This window comes from Erinaceus europaeus, chromosome 2 (genome assembly GCF_950295315.1).
Source record: "Erinaceus europaeus chromosome 2, mEriEur2.1, whole genome shotgun sequence".
Taxonomy (NCBI): Eukaryota; Metazoa; Chordata; class Mammalia; order Eulipotyphla; family Erinaceidae; genus Erinaceus; species Erinaceus europaeus.
The window spans coordinates 189,028,143-189,046,288 of NC_080163.1; the positions used below are offsets into that span (position 1 = coordinate 189,028,143).

Consider the following 18,146-nt stretch of genomic DNA (forward strand, 5'->3'; position numbering starts at 1 on the left):
TGCAGACCTGCTTGACTACCTGTGAAGCGACCCCCTGTAGGTGGGGAGCTGGGGCCTTGAACCAGGATCCTCATGCAGGTCCTTTTGCTTCATGCCATGTGCGCTTAACCCGCTGCTCTACCGCCCACCTCCCCTAGACTAGATGTGGGCAAGGTGTTTGCAGTCTATTCACAGGATCTGTTCTTGGAAGCTTCTTTCCCAGGAGCTAGAGAGAAGCAGGAGACAGGCTTCACTGGGCAGAGCACTGGACTTGTGTGGCTGAGGTGCCAGGTTCCCTGGCCTGTTGGGGTGTCCACAGAGACAGAAGGTCCTGGAGCTCTGCCTTTGCTCCCCCTGTGTCTGTGCCATAGGCTAGTCCCCTTCTGTTTCCTGCACTGCTCCAACCCCCTTCCAGGAAAAAAGTGATTTGAGCACCTGTGCTGGGCTTCTGGGCTATTAGGGACCTGCTGGAGTTCCCAGACTCCATGCACAAGGACCAGAGTTGGAGCTGTGTTCGTTCCCCACCTGCAGGGGGAGGAGAGGTGAGGCAGGTCTGTAGGAGGGTGTCTTTTTCTCTCCATCTCTCTCTCTGCATCTCCCCCCTTGCTCTCAATTTCCCAGTGTACTTTAAAATCAAAGAGAAAGAACAAATGGGAGTATGGGGTGTCAGGCAGTAGCACAGCAGGTTAAGCTCACATGGTGAGAAGCTCAAAGACCGGCGTAAGGATACTGGTTCGACCCCCAGCTCCACACACTGCAGGGGGGGTCATTTCAAGAGTGGTGAAGCAGGTCTTCAGGTGCCTATCTCTCCTCCTCTCTGTCTTACCCTCAGCTCTGGATTTCTCTCTGTCCTATCCAACAACAACAGCAATGGCAACAATAAGGGCAACAAAATGGGAAAAATGGATTTCAAGAGCAGCGGATTCCTAGTGCATGCACTCAAGCCCCAGTGATAACCCTGGAGGCAAGTAAATGAATAAATAAAAACCTTACCAAAAAAAGAACAAATGGAGAGTGTGGAGGGTGGAATAATCACTGGCACCCTTGGACTCTGAGTGCTGGCACAAGTCTGAGGTGAGCAGTTCTCGGATTGATTTTTCTTTTTTTTTCTTTCATTTTTTTTTACCAGAGCCGAGCTCAGCCCTGTGTCATGGTGGTGTGAGACGCTCAGAGCTTCAGGTGTGAGAGTCTCTTTGCATCAGCATTATGATTTCTTAAAAATTTATTTATTTGTTATTGGATAGAGACATAAATTGAGAGAGAAGGGCGAGATAGAGAAAAAGAGAGATGCCTGCAGACCTGTTTCATCGCCTGTGAAGTGACTCCCCTGCAGGTGGGGAGCCGGGGGCTTGAACCATGATCCTAACCAGTCCTTGCGTTTTGTGCCACGTGCGCTTAACCTGTTGTGCTACCGCCTGACTTCCAGAATTATGATTTCTACCCCTAGCCCATCTCACTCTCTCTGTATCTTTCTCTTTGTATCTCTAACTCTCCTTACAAAACCTAACAATGAAAAAAAAATGTGATAATAAATTTAAAAAGGAGAGCAGGAGTGGAAGTAACTGCCCAGTAGTTATCTTTTTCTCTTTAAACCTCTCTCTCATTACTCAAAATATTAACAAAGTAAAATAAAAATATTTTTAAAAGAAGACCTGGTGGGGCCTGGGTGACAATGTACCGGGTTAAGTGCCCATAGTACCAAGCTCAAGGACCCGCACAAGGATCCTGGTTCAAGCCCCCAGCTCCCACCTGCAGGGGGGTCGCTTCACAGGTGCTGAAGCAAATCTGCGAGTGTCTTTTTCTCCTCCTCTCCTCTCCATTCTCAACTTATCTTTGTCCTATCCAAGAAAAACAAAGGCCTACAGGAGCAATGGATTCATAGTGTAGGAGGTACTGAGCCCCAGCAATAACCCTGGAGGCAAAAAAATAAATGCTAATGATAAAAAGACCTGGTTGTGAGACAGCTTAGTAGTTATCATCATATCTCTCTCTCTCTTCTCTCTATAGATAAATATACAGTGAATTAAAAACATTTAAAATACGAAGACCTTGGGCTTAGGAGCTAGCTTAGTAGTTCTGCCAAAGACTTTTATGCCATTGGCTTCAAGAACCCAGTGTCAGTCCCTGACACCCCCTTTAGGTTGAGCTGACAGTGTTCTGGTGATTCTCTGTGTGTTTTTCTCCCTGGCTCTGTGTCAGGAAAGGAAAATGAAGAGAATATTTGGAGAAATATGGAAGCCCTTTGGTTGTGTCTAGGCTCCCTTTGGATGCATTCTGCTCCATGTCCACAAGGCGGCGACATAATACAGTAGTTTCCCTGCTGGGCGGGCCTTTTTCCCACTGGACAGACCGGTCTGGATTAGTTGTTGCTCTGAGCAGGGTGTTGGCAGTCTGTTCACAGGATTTGCTCTTACAAGCTTCCTTCCCAGGCACAAGAGAGAGGCAAGAGCTAGCATGAGGCAGCCGACAGGGTTCACTGAACAGTGCACCGGGCTTGTGTGGCTGAGGTGCCAGGTTCCCTGGCCTGATGGGGTGTCCACAGAGACAGAAGGGTCCTGGAGCTCTGCCTTTGCTCCCCTTGTGACTGTGCCATGGGTCAGTCCCTTTCCTTCTGCACTGTTCCAACCCCCTTCAAGTGAAAAAGCAATTTGAGCACTTGAGCTGCTGGGCGGTGATGAACCCGCTGGAGTTCCCAGACTTCTATGCACAATTACCAAGCTTGTATCCTGGTTCGCCACCTGCAGGGTGAGGAGAGATTAAGTGGGTCTGTGGGTTTTTCTTACCCAGTGGCACAGAGAGAGGGGGAGCTAAGGCAGATCTCCAGGACCCTTCTGTCTCCGAATCCATCCCACCAGGCCAGGAAACCTGGCACTTCAACCACTCAAGCCAGGCAGGGACCCAGTTGTGTTATGTCGCCGCCTTGTGGACACAGACCAGAATGCACTTTATGGGAGACATGACCCAACCAAAGTGGTCCCGTATTTCTCCGAATATACTCATTTCTTTTCCTGACATAGATCCAGAGAGAGAAACACCAGATCACTGTTCAGCTTAAACTAACAATGGGTGGTGCAGTGATAAGGCTTTGAACTCTCAAGCATGAGTTCGATCTCCAGCAGCACGTGTGCCAGAGTAATGTGTGGTTCTTTCTCTTCTCCTTTCTTTCTCATTAATAAATAAAATACTTTTAAAAATAAATAAATTAACAGTGGTATTGTGGATTGAAGCTGAATTCCACAGGCATGAAAGTCTTTGACAGACTAAGATAGCTCTTAAATCTATGGTCTTCTTTTTAATATTTGTATATTTTTTAAATTTCTTTATTGGGGAATTAATGTTTTACATTCCACAGTAAATACAATAGTTTGTACATGCATAACATTCCCCAGTTTCCCATATAACAATACAACCCCCACTAGGTAATATTTGTGTTTTATTGAATTATTATATTTAGATATGGGGTAGATATATGATTGTGATGCTAATTACTAAGCTGTCTCACAGCCCACTTCTTCATTTTAAAATACTTGAAAATTTTGTAGTTATATTTTTGTTGGATAGAGACAACCAGTAACTGAAAAGAAAGGGGAGATACAGAGGGCTAGAGACAGCTGCAGGCCTGCTTCACCACGCATGAGGCTCCCCCCTCAGGTGGTGGCGACTGGGGGCTTGAATCTCGTTCTTGCTCTGTAACATGGGCACTGAACCAGGTGGGCCAGCACTGGCCCACGATAATACTTTTATTTTACTTTGCTTTGTTAACATTTTGAGTAATTAAAGGTAAGTAATTAAACAGAGAAAGATGATAATTACTAGGCAGTCTCTTCCACCCAAGCTGTCCTTTTTAAATTATCTTATGTTTTCTTTCATTGCTATGTTTTAGAAGGAGAGTTAGAGATACAGAGAGAAAGATACAGAGAGCGATGTATGTTTCATTCACAGGTGATCTTCCTTCTACCTCCCCTCGCTTGAAATAACCTTTTGCCAAAGACACTTGTAGGCGGCAGGATATTTATTCCCCTACACCAGACACGCTTTCCAATCCCTGTGAGATGAAAAGATTTTTCTTAGGTCTCAGTTCCTCACTCAGTACAATTTTAAGCAAGTTCAGTGTCGTGTGTGTCTCTGTGTGTGTACACACATGAGATACCTCCATACCTGAGACTTCCTTTCCTAAGGACAAAGCCATGAATTTAGTTAAGAGGCAAGGGTAGGCCAGTGAAATAACTCATTTAAATAGTGTGCTGCTCTTTAGTGTTGTGGTCTCTTTTATTCTCTCTCTCTCTCTCTCTCTCTCTTTCTATAAAAGAAAAGAGTCAAGTGCCAGCATAGTCTCAGCAAACCACTCCCTTTCAAAAGTCGATTTGTAGGCTGGCAAAATAGCTCTCCTAGTAGTGCAGTTTTCTGCTATAATACTATTCACACTTCTTCAAACACTACAAACGTTTTAAACACACATATGAACTACATGGTGCAACTAAACCATCGATTAATAACTGTACTGTGTATATGCCAGTGTTTTAACCGAAGCAGAGTAAGTCGCCCTGGGTAGCAGGTTGAAACTTTCAAAGCATTTTCTATTTATTTAAGATTTTCCTTGCCCATTGATGAGAAAGATAGGACAAAAGAAAGAACCGGACATCACTCTGGTACATGTGTTGCTGGGGATTGAACTCAGGATCTAATATTTGAGAGTCCAGTGCTTTATCCACTGCACCACTTCCCAGACCACTGAAAGCACTTTCTTTTTTGTCACACTGAAGAGAGTCAACTTGAAGAACTATTTTCCAGTTGAAATTTGAGATAGAGGGAGTCTGGCAGTAGCGTAGCGGGTTAAGCTCACATAGTGAGAAGCACAAGGACAGGTGTAAGGATCCCGGTTCGAGCCCCAGCTCCCCACCTGCAAGGGAGTCTCTTTACAGACAGTGAAGCAGGTCTACAGGTGTCTATCTTTCTCTCCCCCTCTCTGTCTTCCTTTCTTCTCTCCATTTCTCTCTGTCCTATCCAACAAAACAACAATAATAACTACAACAACAATGAAAAACAAGGGCAACAAAAGGGAAAATGAATAAATAAAATATTTAAAAAAATTAAAAAGAAAATCTTAAAAAAAAGAAATTTGAGATAGAATAAAGTGGAAATATCAGTCAAATGTACTTAGAGTGTTGGACTCTGTATGAGAACATATTGGTCAGAGTGCAGGGACTTAGAGCATGACTTTTTCCCACAAGTCTCAGAAACAGTTTGCTTGCTCTTTTTTTTTTTAAGTTTGTATAAAGTTCTCTGGATTCCACATCTGAGTGAGATCCTCTGGTAGTTCTTCTTCATCTATTTGCTTATTTGATAAGCACAGTCACCTCCACTTCCACCCAGCTTGTCCAGCATCTTAGCTTTCAATGGAATTGGTCCACACACATTAAACTCAAACTCCTTGCAGTATTTATTTGCTATCGGGGTTATCACTGGGAGTCGGTGCCTGGATGACGAATCCTGTGCTTCTAGCGGCCATCCCTCCCTTTCTTTTAATTGGGTAGGACAGAGAAAGTTTAAGAGTGGAGTGGAGATAGAGAGGGAAAGAGCTGGAGAGACACCTGCAGCCCTGATTCACCTCTCATGAAGCTTTCCCCTGCAGGTGGGGACCAGGGGCTTGAACTCTGGACCCTGCACCTGGTGATGTGTGTGCTCAACCAGGTGCACTACCCTAACCCTAACCCTTCCCCTATATTTTTATTTTTTTTACCAGAGCACTGTTTAGCTCTGGCTTATGGTCATGCAGGGGATTGAACCTGGACTTGACGGAGACTCAGGCATGAGAGTATTTCCATAGCCATTATGCTATCTACCCTCACCCTTTAACATTTCTCTATTGGGGGAATGAATGGTTTACAGGTGACAGTAAGACAATAGCTTGTACATACATAACATTTCCCAGTTTTCCACATAACAATTCAACCCCCACTAGGTCCTCCTCTGCCATCATGTTCCAGGAGTGGAACCCCCCACCCCATCCCAGAGTCTTTTATTTTGGTGCAATACACCAATAAAAATGATTTTATTGGGGGGGGGTTAATGGTTTACAGTACAGTTGTTGACATGTGGGTAAAATTTCTCATCTCAGCATGACAAGTGTTTGCAGAACACTCTCGCCCCTTCTTAGGTCCTTTGCACCGTCAGGCACCAGGACCCCAAGCTCGCTTCCTGCCCTCCTTCCCCAGAGTCCATTGTGTGGGTGCAATACAACAAACCCAGTCCACGCTCAACTTCGTGTTTCCCCTTTTCTGTTGTTGTTCTTAAGCACCACCCGCCAGTGAGGTCGTCCCGGATTTCTGAGATCTCCCTTGGCTGATCTCCTGTAACGCGATTCTCTCCAGCTCCATCCAAGACTGAGCAACGGAGATGCCTCCATTCTTCTTAACAGCTGAGTAGTATTGCGCAGGGTATAGATGCCACCACTGTCTTAGCCATTCTTCTGTCATTGGAAACCTGGGTTGCTTCCAAGATTTAAGACCAGGAGCAGCCCTGCTCCAGGAGAGACCCTTGATAGGAAGAAACGCATAGGGAGTTGGGAGGTAGTGCAGCGGGTTAAGCGCATGTGGCGTGAAGTGCAAGGACTGGCATAAGGATCCCTGTTCAAGGCCCCGGCTCCCCACCTGCAGGGGGGTCGCTTCACAGGCTGTGAAGCAGGTCTGCAGGTGTCTGTCTTTCTCTCGCCCTCCTCTCTTGCCCTCCTCTCTCCATTTCTCTCTGTCCTAGCCAACAACAACGACATCACTAACAACAATAAAAAACAGCAAGGGCAACAAAAGGGAAAAGAAAGAAAGAAAGAAAGAAAGAAAGAAAGAAAGAAAGAAAGAAAGAAAGAAAGAAAGAAAGAAAGAAAGAAAGAAAGAAAGAAAGAAACGCTTGTGAGTCCAAATTCTGCAGGAAGTGACTTCTGGGGACGAGCCCAGGGGCTTCCAGCCCCGCCCCTCACAGAGTCCGAGAGGAAATCCCGCCTCTGCCCCGCCGGCTCCCGTAGCCCCTGGGCGGCTGCAGTGAGCGACCGCGACCCGGCCGACTGGAAGCGCTTGTCCTGAGCTGCCTGCAGCCTGCACGGAGGGTTTGCACTTGTGTCACCTCCAGCTCCACGCGCCCGGGTCATCTGCAAGGCGGCGCTCTCGTTCCTTGGTGAGTCCCCGCCCAGCTTCCCCGCTCCCCACCCAGGTGTCCGCGCTGCTGCCCCCCCCCCGCCTGTCCCCATGCGACCGAGCTGGTGTCCCGCAGCCTGACTCCCGAGGAGCGACTACGGGACCCCTGAACCCCTCCCCTGCGGCCAGTCCTCAAGCAGGGACCCCTGGGCTGCGGGGTTTGCGGGGGCATCGCAGGACGAGAATCCCTGAAGCCCGGGGTTTGGGGCGCTGAACCTCCCCAGCGTGCAGAGGTGCTCCAGGCACAGGCAAAACTTCCCTTTTTTGTTTTTTTGCCTCATCTGCACTAGGAATCCACTGCTCCTGGCGGCCATCTTTTCTTCCCATTGCTATGCTGATACTATTGCTGTTGGATAGGACAGAAAGGAATTGAGAGAGGAAGGGGAGAGAAAGACACCTGCAGACCTGCTTCACCGCTTGCGAAGCGACCCCCTCACCCCCGCCGGGGCTCAAACCAGGATCCTTGTGCAGGTCCTTGTGCTTAGCACGATGTGCGCTTCACCGGGTGCACCCCTCCAGGCTTCACTTTTTTTTTTAAATGTATTCCCTTTTGCTGCCCTTGTTGTTTTATTGTTGTAGTTACTGTTGATGTCGTCATTGTTGGATAGGACAGAGAGAAATGGAGAGAGATGGGTAAGACAGAGGGGGGAGAGAAAGAGAGACACCTGCAGACCTGCTTCACCGCCTGTGAAGCGACTCCCCTGCAGGTGGGGAGCCAGGGGCTTGAACTAGGATCCTTAAGCCGGTCCTTGCTTTGCGCCACCTGCGTTTAACCCGCTGCACTACTGTCCAACTCCCCCTTTTTAAAAATTTTATTTATAAAATGGAAACACAGGGAGTCGGGCGGTAGCACAGCGGGTTAAGCGCACGTGGCACAAAGCGCAAGGACCCGTGTCCCACCTGCAGGGGAGTCGCTTCACAGGAAGTAAAGCAGGTCTGCAGGTCTCTCTCTTTCTCTCCCCGCTCTGTCTTCCCCTCCTCTCTCCAGTTCTCTCTGTCCTGTCTAACAACTACGACATCAATAATAACTACAACAATAAAAAAACAATAAGGGCAACAAAAGGGGAAATAAATATTTTAAAAATATTTAAATAAATGGAAACACTGACAAGACCATAGGATAAGAGGGGTACAATTCCCACCACCAGAACTCCGTATCCCATCCCCTCCCCTGATAGCTTTCCTATTCTTTATCCCTCTGGGAGTATGGACCCAGGGTCATTATGGGATGCAGAAGGTGGAAGATCTGGCTTCTGTAATTGCTTCCCCGCTGAACGTGGGTGTTGGCAGGTCGATCCATACTCCAAGCCTGTCTCTCTCTCCCTAGTGGGGCAGGGCTCTGGGGAAGCGGGGCTCCAGGACACGTTGGTGGAATCGTCTGCCCAGGGAAGTCCGGTTGGTATCATGGTAGCATCTGCAACCTGGTGACTGAAAAAGAGTTAAAATATAAAGGAGAACAAAATGTTGACTAATCATGAACCTAAAGGCAAGAATATTGCAGATAAAGACTTGGGGTCTCTGTTTTGGAAAAAGCTAGTAGGTCTATTTTCAGTATATTCCAAGGGGCCCATGACTTTAAAAGTTTTTGCCTGAGTCTGACATCTGATATGCAGGTGGATCCAAGTTATTGTCTGGGGAGATGGTGTCATGGCTGGAAAAGGGCTAGAAAGCTGGATCAGGGAAGAGAGTCGCTCCCACATATGGGAAAAGTGTATAAATATTGTTGACTGTAAACCCCGCTGATTTGATCTGGGGCCCATATTCAGCACAGGAGCCTATGGTAACCTCTGCATCCCTGTAGGTCTGAGCTCACATTCTGTGGTCATAAATAGGAACATTCCAAGTTGCACCAATTTCAGGACCCATCTTCCTCAGGTGGTAGATACGGTGTGTTACCCAACCCCCTTTGGAGGATGGAACATTCTCTACCTTTATTGATCCACATAGAGGGCAAGGCAGTATGGCATCCCCCAAAGGGGTCCATTAATGTTGAGAAAGCTGTGGTGTATTTACACGATGGAATACTACACAGCTATTAAGGACAATGAACCCACCTTCTCTGGCCCATCTTGGACGGAGCTAGAAGGAATTATGTTAAGTGAGCCAAGTCAGAAGACAGAGATGAGTCTGGGATGACCCCACGTAAACAGGAGTTGAGAAAGAAGATCAGAAAGGGAAACTCAGAGCAGGACCTGAGTTTGGAATAGGGCACCAAAGTAAAAACTCTCTGGGTGAGGGACTGGGTGGTGCACATGTTACAATGCACAAGGACCCAGGTTCAAGTCCCTGGTCCCCACCTGCAGGGGGAAAGCTTCATGAGTGGTGAAGCGGTGTTGCAGGCGTCTGTCTCTCTTCCTCTCTATCCCCCCTTCTCTCTTTATTTATGGCTGTCTCTATCCAATAAATAAATAATTTAAAAAATTATCATAGACTAAAAAACAACTCTAGGTGGAGGGTGAGGGTGAATGTTCAGTTTCACTGGGGTGGGGGATGAGAAGGGATGGGATGGGACAGTCTTTTGGTGGTAGGAATGGTGTTTATGTACACTCCTATTAACTTGTAGTCATATAAATCACTATTTAATTAATATGAGAGGGGGGAAACTGAATGTCTCAAACTTTTTAATGCACAGACCATAGGCTGAGTCTTTAAAATGTTGATTCTCCTAAAAGCTTAGACCAGGATAACAGAAGCAACCTGTGACATGACATTCTAAGACAGAGATTTATATAAATAACATCAAAGGACATAAATAATGGTGAGGTTGTGTAGGATACAGCAGATCCTAATAATGGGATTCTCAAAGTTAACTCAATTTAACTTATAATAACCAAATAATTATGTAGCCAAATAATTTGAAAACAGCAAGAACTATCTATTGTCTTCTTAAACCCTAAGACAGCTGGAACCTCCTGCTTCCTCTATAGAGCCTATATTTCCCCCAGTCCTGGAACCTCTAGGGTGGGGCTCACTTTTCTGTATGCTTCTCTCAATTCACACCAAATGATAGTGCATCTGCCGATCCCAACCTAATCAATCACGTCAGCAGCTTCACTTCAGACTGTCCAGAGATGTCAGGTGTGGAATCAACTCTTCAGCCTCGTTACTTGGGTGAGATCCTTCTTTTCTCATAGGACTCCTTAATTCTGTTTCGGTAGTTCATTTACTAACAAAGCTTCAAAACCGAGATAGAGACCAGGGCCCATGTGATAGGGTTCAGTTCTAAAGAGAAGAAGCTGGGGTTCACTTTTTTTTTTTGCCTCCAGGGTTATCGCTGGGGCTCAGTGCCAGCACTGAGAGTCCACTACTCCTGGAGACTATTTTCCCCATTTTGTTGCCATTGTTGTTGTTTGGGCTTCACTTTCTAAAGAAAAATGCAGTTAAGGGGGCCATGGGGCTTCCTCCTGTTGCCCACGTGGCCTGGGGCGGTGGCCTGAGAATCTGCTGCTTCTGCCCCGGAGTCTGCTGACCAGCCAGACAAGATGCACTCTCTGCACACAGAAACAGTCACTGTGAAGCTGGCGGCTGTGAGTGACTGTGGGGAGATGACCACTGTGTAAAGGGCAGCGCCAAGGTGCCCGGGGCCCCATCTCCTGGGGATATGAGTCTGGGTCCACTGGCAACATAGACATGGCTTCCTGCATCCCAGCCTCGGGTGACCCCACTCTGCCTGAGAGCCCATAACACTCTGTGTTCTCTCTCTAAGACCATGTTTGAGTCACCACTTTATTTCCTATGCCACCTCCTGGGCCACCACACGGATTGTGCTGTGGTGTGAGAAGTCACTTATACAGAAATCCATGTAGTCATCCTAGCTTTTACTTTTTAGAAACCATTTTGTCTATTTCCTTTAATGAGCAAGATACGGGGATGATGAGAGTTAGAGAGAGACCAGAGCCCTGCTCAGCTCTGGCTGATGGTGATGCTGGGATTGAACCTGAGACCTCAGAGCCTCAGGTAGGAGAGGCTTTTGCAAAACCACTCTGCTGCCTTCCCCGGTCTCTGCTCTCTGTCTCCAGAAAAGTAAATGACGGTGCTACAGAAGGGAGGGGCCGAGTGTTGTTAGTTTCGAGTTGTTGACACCCATCTTGAAAGTGTTATTGATAAGGGGCTGGTTATTGAATTTTTCCTCTTATCCATTTCCTGGTTTTGTTACCTGAAAGTTATGCCTTGCTGTGTTTCTGCCTGTCACAGTTTCCTGTCACATCACAATTCATTTTCACCCATTCAGGGCTTCAAGGTGCTGCAGTCACTGGTCAGAACTCTGGTGGGCCTGGCTGGGGTTTCTGTCAAAGGTGTAGTGAGTTCTGGGCCCCAAGTTAGCTCACTTGGGGGGATGCTTTGCCCAACACGGGACGTGGGGGGAGGGAGCTTCTGTGCTGTTCTGTCTCCCTCTGTCTGTTTCTTTTTGACCTGAAAATGACATCTGGGAGTTATGCTGACAACAGCAAAGAACTGCGCAGCTCAGCCGGGTGCAGCCCGGCAGTGCAGGCCCGATGCTCGCCAAGGCCCTGCTCCAGGCGGAAGGGGAGACAGAGGGTCTCGGCAGGTGCTGGGAAGGCGTCGGGCAGCGTCGTATGGGACCTCCACGGGTCCATATCTCACTGTCCTCTGAATCTCTCTCCTTGTTGACCAGCAGGATAGGTGGAGATGTGGCTTTCCCTTGATGGCACTGGTTCAAGGGTTCAGGGTAGGTGTTGTTTTATAGGTTGATTTGATGTGAGATACTGAGCTCCCTATGAGAGAGGGGGTTGTGAGAGCAGCCAGGGGCCCCCCATACAGGCTCTGGGCTCCCCACTCCCATCCCCCTACCCCCACACTGATGCTGGGTGTGAACATACCTCAAGGACCAGTGCTAATCAACAAACAGAAAAAGAGTAAAAGCTACTGACTTGCCAGGACTCTCGATGCCTTGCATCGTGTCATGAATATTTATATGAATATTTATAGAGCACTGTTGGGGTGAGGGGAGGACATGGGCAAGAATAATAATGAAGGTCTGATTTATTTATTTTTGCCTCCTGGGTGATCAGTGGGGTTTGGTACTAGCATAGCACTATAAATCCACTGCTCCTGGTGGCTATTTTTTTTTCTATGTTTTTGGACAGGACAGAGAGAAAGTGAGAGAGAAAGGGGGAAGATACTTACTGCAGACTTACTTCACTGCTCATGAAGTATTCCCACTGCTGGTGGGGAGCAGAGGTTCAAACCCTGGCCCTTTCATGGGTACTTGCGCATAGTACTATGTGTGCTTAACCGGGTGCACCACTGTCTGGACCCCATGAATTAAATGTCTTTTTATTTTAACTTCCACTCTGGGGTAGATAAAAAAGTGGTCTCTAAGCAGTTGCCTGGGATGCTGGACACGGTGGAGAAGGCCTGTTCCTGTCCCCCCAGCAGGGGTCCGAAGCTGACACACTCTGGCTCCACCCCAGGCTCAGGCCCCCAGGGCTTTCCAGCTCCCCTGCTGCCTCAGGCTTTCTCAGCTTGTCACCATCACCTGGGCTCCCCCACCAGGTGACTTTTATTTCAGATGCAAAGAGATGGAGGGGAGAACTTGCAGCTCTGAAGCTTCCTCCTTCAGAAGCCCTGTCTTGCCGGCACCCAGTGGGAATCTCACCTCCTCACAGATCAGAAACTAGTTCTGTGCCCACCACTCCCTGGAGTTGTTTTATTTCCTTGTCTGCAATAGTTTCTTGCTTTGTCAAGTTGGCATTCAAATCTTAATCTTGACAGGACGTAGGTGAGTGGGCAGATAGGTATGTGACGCTTACACGACCAGATGTAGCTAATTCTTTAAATATATGTATATATATTAAGGAGTGAGAAAGAGCACGCATCACTCTGGACCATGTGGTGCCTGGCGTGGAACCTGGGTCTCCTGCTAGAGGGTCCGACCCTGTAGCCACTGTGCCACCTCATGAGCCCCGTGGCCGTGAGGCATCCGAGTGCACGGTTTGCACAGACATTGTGCAGCTCGCAGCTGGGCCTCACGGGGGAGTGATTAAGGTTTGCAAAGACCTTCAAACGAGTGAGCTGGATAGATTTCACCTGGGGGAGACCAGAGGGGAAGGAGGAGAAAACACCTAAGAGACGCCGGGACGGGACAGACAGGAGACAGTGGAGGAAGAGGAGCGGCGTCTCCACAAAGGACAACACAGTACGTGCCATTTCCTGCATCTTTGAAATCTTTTGTAGCAAAGCAGAGATGGTGCAGCTGTCCTGTTCACTGGGGGTGAGTGGGGGTGGGGGCCCTGTCAGCAGTCTTGCAATGGCCTGGGCTTTCCATGGGGCAACCTTGGTCTCAGCAGCCCTCTAACTCTTCCCCCCGCAGCCAGAAACCTTATATGAACCCTATGAGTCCCTGGGACACTTGACTGTAGCTCTCTTGGTCCCTCAGATGCTCCTGAATCTTTAAATCTTCCTCCTCAGAAAAGCTCTAAGATCTGTGTTCAGCTGCATTCAAAACCCAGGCACCAGTTGCCGTGCCGGGTAGTCAGAGAGCCGGTGCCGATCCCGAAGGGCCCGGGACACAGGTTGGGTTTTATTCTGGGACCCGTTTCCTGCCCTGTTCCAGCCTGTCCTTCTACCTCTGGGGCTGAAAATTAAAATCATTAATGACTGGCTGTGTTCACGGCAGACTTTTTGTCCGAGAACTCAGGTAACAGCAGGGCTGGGATCTCCCCCACTTTTATGTTCTCTCTGCTTCCTGCTGTGTCACTCAGCCCCTGTCCCCTCCTGCCACTCTCAGCCATCTGGATGGCAGACGAGGCTGCAGTCAAGCTGCAGAGGACAGAGGTTGCCCTGCAGACACTTGCAGTTCCTGCTGGAAAGACAAAGACCTGGAGAGGTTTCATGGTTTGTAAATTTCTCCTGTGGTTTAAGCAACAGGGTTCTAGGGATCTCCCTCCCCCGGTCTTTATTGAACAAGAGTTAATGAAAATAAAACACGCTGACAAAAGTAAACTGCTTCATGTTGTCAGTGCCATTCCTACAGCAGCTTGAACTGGAGACCCGGGACTCAAGGTAAGTCGCCCCCACAGGGCTACTGAGCCAGCCGCCGCCCTCCGAGGCCATTTGGGTCTCCTCCAGGCTGCTGAGCCTAAGGCTCAAGCAAGTGTGAAAAAGTTTCTGGGGGTGTAGAATCCGATCCTGAGACCTGGGACATGAGAGGCGAGAGCTCTCTCAATGTTCCTATGGGGCCTCCCTCCCACCCTCCTCAGACTTTTGCCCACAAGTGTCCTGCAGGACCCAGCAAGCAGGAAAAACACTTGTCTCCTGGGGGGATCCGATCCCGGGACCTGGGACGTGAGAGGCGGGAGCGCTGAGCATGTTTCTATTGTCCCTCCCACCCACCCTACGCGGATTTTCGCCTACAAGTCTCCTTCAGGCAGCAAAGCTTGACCAAGTGTGAAAAGCATCTGGGGGTCCTAAGTGTCTAGGGGGATCCTGGGGGGGTCTTAAGTGTCTAGGGGGATCCTGGGGGGGTCCTATCGGGGAGGCTCTACCTCCTTCCCTACCTCCCTACCTACCTCCCTACCTCCTTCCCTACCTCCCTACCTACCTCCTTCCCTACCTCCCTACCTACCTCCCTCCTTCCCTACCTCCCTCCCTCCTTCCCTACCTCCCTACCTCCTTCCCTACCTCCCTACCTCCTTCCCTACCTCCCTACCTCCTTCCCTACCTCCCTACCTCCTTCCCTCCCTCCTTCCCTCCCTCCCTCCTTCCCTACCTACCTACCTACCTACCTACCTACCTACCTACCTCCTTCCCGTCCCTTCCTACCTGCCTCCTTCCCTACCTCCCCCTGTGGGAGGCAGGGGGAAAAACACTGGGCGCCCGGGGGATCCGATCCCGGGTCCTGGGCCGTGAGAGGCGAGAGCGCTAGCAGTGTTCCTAAACCCCCCGCCCACCACCTTAAGCGGATTTTAACATACTTAGCTCTCCACCAGGTCTCATCTCTCTAAAGCTCAAACACGTGTGAAAATGCTCAGAGCACCAGTCTTTGAGGTCTTTGATCCCAGGAGCGCCTCTGCGGGGCTAGTCACCCGCCTCCTGAACTTTTGCCCCCAAGTTTCCTCCAGGCTGGGGGGGGGGGGGCTGAGGCTTGAAAAGCTGAAAATGTTTCACACACTGGGTTGTGGGAGGCACTAGGGAAGACTGAACCCTGAACCTGGGACATGAGAAACAGCCCAGTCTCCAGGGCTGTTTACACACACACACACACACACACACACACACACACACACACACACACACACACGCTGCCTCTGACAACTCTGTCCTTCAAGCTGCGACAAACAAGGATTGAACCCAAGGCCCTGGGAGCCCAGGTGGGCTCTGGGCTCACCGTCCCCCAACACCCACACAACTCTCTCAACTTCCTACAGGAGAATCTGCTATAGCTGCCCCAGCCAGGAGAAGGGGCAGAGAGGGTGAGAAGTGACCAAAGTGGAAATAGGAGGGGACCCCCAACCCCTGAAGTGTCTCCGGGCCAGGGGCTGCTGAGGGCCTTGAGGGGACGGGTGGACGGCTTCATCCGGGTCAACAGCCTGTGGCCAGCACTGGACTGTGGGGACGTGTCGCCATCTGCTGACACCGGAGGTTGATCCCCTGCTCCTGAGCCCCCTACACCATCTGCCTGGCCCTCACCCCCCAGCCAGCGCCCGTTTTGCTGTCTGGATCAGACAGCACGCAGCACATTCACGCAGCAGACCCCACGGGCTGGGACCCAAAGGCCCTGCCGCCACAAGCCAGAGCTGATGGGGGCTCTGGACAAAAGGAAAAGGACATCAAAATGGATTTTTTTTAAAAAAAAAGATTTATTAGAGAATGAATCAGAGTATCACTCCAGCCTCGGCAGTGGCTGGGACCAAACTCCAGCCTCACACATGCAAGTCCCTTGCTCTGCCTGTGGCCCCATCTCCCTGCCACAGGGTTCTCTCAGGCCAGGAAGACAGCTCAGTGGGAGAGCACAGGACCTCTGTGCCCAAGGCCTCCCGTGCCAGAGCTGAGGGGCGCCCTGTGCTTCCACGTCCCCTCGGTCTGGCTCAGTGGCCATTCCCACTAAAAGTTTAGAGCCCCCCTAAACTGTGGCTCTAACCACCACATGACCTCAACCCAGTGTCAGTCACTCTGCTAAGCCCAAGGACGTCTTCAGCTCAAGCAAGCATCCCAGGGGCCCCAAATCTCCAACCAATGGGCCCTGGGCTCCTGGGTTAGCGGGGCTGCAGCTCCCCGTCCCCCGCAAAGTGCAGCGTGGCCAGCGCTGAAGGGACACGGTGGGCAACGGAGTGGCCGCTGCCAGCAGCAGCCCCGCGCTGTGCAGGGAGTGTGCGGAGTGCTGCTCCCGCTTCTTTTCATCTTTCCTTCCCCTGTGAAACTAGTGAACCGAGAAAAGACAGGAAGAGCCGGTGGGAGCAGGAACACGGGAGCGCACAGTGGCTGGAGGGGCCATGTCCTGGCTCCTCGCTCCTTGGCCCCACTGACCGAGGGACACGTGGATCCACAAACATGACAAAGACAAAAAAATACTCCGCATACTGACATTTAATTATGAAACATGACAGCATGGGGGGTGCTGGTGTGTGACAACCCGGGTTCAAGTCCCTCAGACCCCACCTGCAGGGGGGAGATTCCAAGTGCTGGAGCAGGGCTGCAGGTGCCTCTGTCTCTTCCCCTATCCTCACTCTAGATTTATCATCTCCAATAAAATATATATTAAAAAAATCACAGGACCGCCAAGGAGTCTCGTGACTCCCTGGACTGGGCTGGGGCTGGAAGGATACGCGTCCCCTTGTCGCGCTCAGCGCTGAAGAGCAGGTGCAGGAGCCAGAGGCGAAGCTGGGCTGGAAACGGCCACCGCACCCCAGCTTTCCCGGCTGACACTGTCCTCCTCTGACTTGGGGACACAGAGGACCCCTTCCTCCATGCCCGACCTTTGACCCAGGCAGGGACCTCCCACCCACGCCAGGGACACCCAACCCCCGCCAGCACCAGCAGGAGAACTCACCATGCTTCCGGGCGTGCGGGGCTGCCATGGGGCCCAGGTGACCCCTCACTGGTCAAGGCTGTTCCCCCAGCGCAGACGGCACAGTCCTGTGTTCACACTTAAGACCTTCCCATGGGAAGTGGGACAGAGCCGCAACGCCGCCATAGGAGCTGGAATCCTGCATCTGCGCAGGCGCACATGCGGACCACGCCCACACACGCTGGGCCGTCCTCAGATGCAGGCACGTCAGGCCCCGCCCCTCAGGGTCTGGCTCCGCCCACCAGGGTCTGGCAGGTGGGCTGATTCTGGCAGCTCCCAGATGACCCACAGCAGCGGGAGGGTGTGGAGCCTCCCCCCATCGTGGGAGATTAAACACACCTAAGAAGGTCACGGCCCTGGAAAAGTGACTTAGGAGACCTTCTGCACTGGCATGGCCATATGTCCAGCCGAGGAACTGTGGGGCTGATGGTGGAAGGTGGGGAGAGGGGCCAGGTGCTGCTGATGCGCCCGGTAGAGTGCATAAGTACCACGTGCTTGGACCCGGGTTCAAGTCCCAGGTCTCCACCTATGGGCAGTACAGTGGTCAGTCTGTTTCAGCTTTCTCTCCCCCCTTACCCCACCCCCATTAAAAAGAAAAATGAAAAGAGGTCTCTGGGAGTAGCAATCATCATGCAGACACCAAGTACCAATGCCAACCCTGGTGGCATAAATAAATAAATAAATAAATAAAAAATAAATAAGAGCAGCACCCCTGATGGGACTGCCCACGGAGCTGCACCCAGGCGCCAGGTGGGGACGCAGAGGGCCGTCGTGCACACACCCCTGTGGGTCTCCAGCTCCCTCACTCACACTTCACTCCGTGACTTTGAAGTGATCTGCAGGCAGGCTGAGAGGTTTCAGGAGAAAACACAATCAAGGAGGGAGGGCATCTTAAACCTTTGCTGTCAGCAGACCACAATGTCAGGGCCTTGATGGGGGTTTACATAGTC

The 18,146-nt window shown here is 50.3% G+C and overlaps 2 long non-coding RNA genes across 2 annotated transcripts in view; one reads left to right on the forward strand and one right to left on the reverse strand.

Moving 5' to 3' along the window:
* Positions 1-18,146, reverse strand: part of LOC132536823 (uncharacterized) — a 298,410-nt gene that overhangs the window by 199,340 nt on the left and 80,924 nt on the right. The gene's annotated exons all lie outside the window — the stretch shown is intronic.
* LOC132536821 (uncharacterized) lies at positions 12,103-14,132 on the forward strand. The gene is made up of 2 exons (XR_009548360.1): positions 12,103-13,326; positions 13,892-14,132. It is a non-coding gene; the product is annotated as an uncharacterized LOC132536821 (long non-coding RNA).